This window comes from Corvus brachyrhynchos, unplaced genomic scaffold, assembly GCF_000691975.1.
Source record: "Corvus brachyrhynchos isolate BGI_N302 unplaced genomic scaffold, ASM69197v1 scaffold193, whole genome shotgun sequence".
Lineage (NCBI taxonomy): Eukaryota > Metazoa > Chordata > Aves > Passeriformes > Corvidae > Corvus > Corvus brachyrhynchos.
Window position 1 is genome coordinate 604,376 of NW_008237087.1, and position 621 is coordinate 604,996.

The 621-nt window shown below is 51.9% G+C and overlaps 1 protein-coding gene across 1 annotated transcript in view; it reads left to right on the forward strand.

The window, feature by feature from the left end:
- The window catches only part of SLC11A2 (solute carrier family 11 member 2), a 37,885-nt gene that overhangs the window by 6,197 nt on the left and 31,067 nt on the right, over nt 1-621 (forward strand). The gene's annotated exons all lie outside the window — the stretch shown is intronic.

The window sequence follows — 621 nt, forward strand, 5'->3', positions numbered from 1 at the left end:
CGTGGGACAGTGGGAGCTGTCCCTGCCCACAGCAGGGGTGGCACTGGATGAGCTCAAAGGTCCCATCCCACCCAACCCACGCTGTGGTTTCGTGATTTGGGGGTCTCAGGCTGTGGTGGTGCAGCTGCCACCACTCCTGGCACGACCTTCATCCCACCCACAGCAGCTGCTGGCTCTGCCCGTCACCATCCTGAGCTCTGCTGGGAAATGGGGCTGGCTGGCTGCTTCCCAAACATCTCCACGGGGAGTTTTGTGGGGTGCAAAGCCATGGAGCAAACCCGACCCCAGAAAGGATGGGACACAAATGTCCCCGATGCTTTGAACGCTGCCCCAGCCCATCCTGTGCCAGGCCTGGAGCTCACCACGTCCCCGTGCCCCGGGCATCAGGGACAGGGTCCCCTCCACAGTGGGGCCTGGGGTCTCCTGGGGGTCTGAGCATGGGGTGGGGGGGCAGATGACCTGCAATAAATAATATAATAAAGAGTTAGAATTGAAAAAAAATTAATAAAAAATAATAGAAATGATCATAAAAAACGAAAGAAATCTAGAAATAAAGACTGTCGATCAAACAAAGAGATAAAAACGTAGAAATAAATAATGATTTTATTAATAATAAATAAT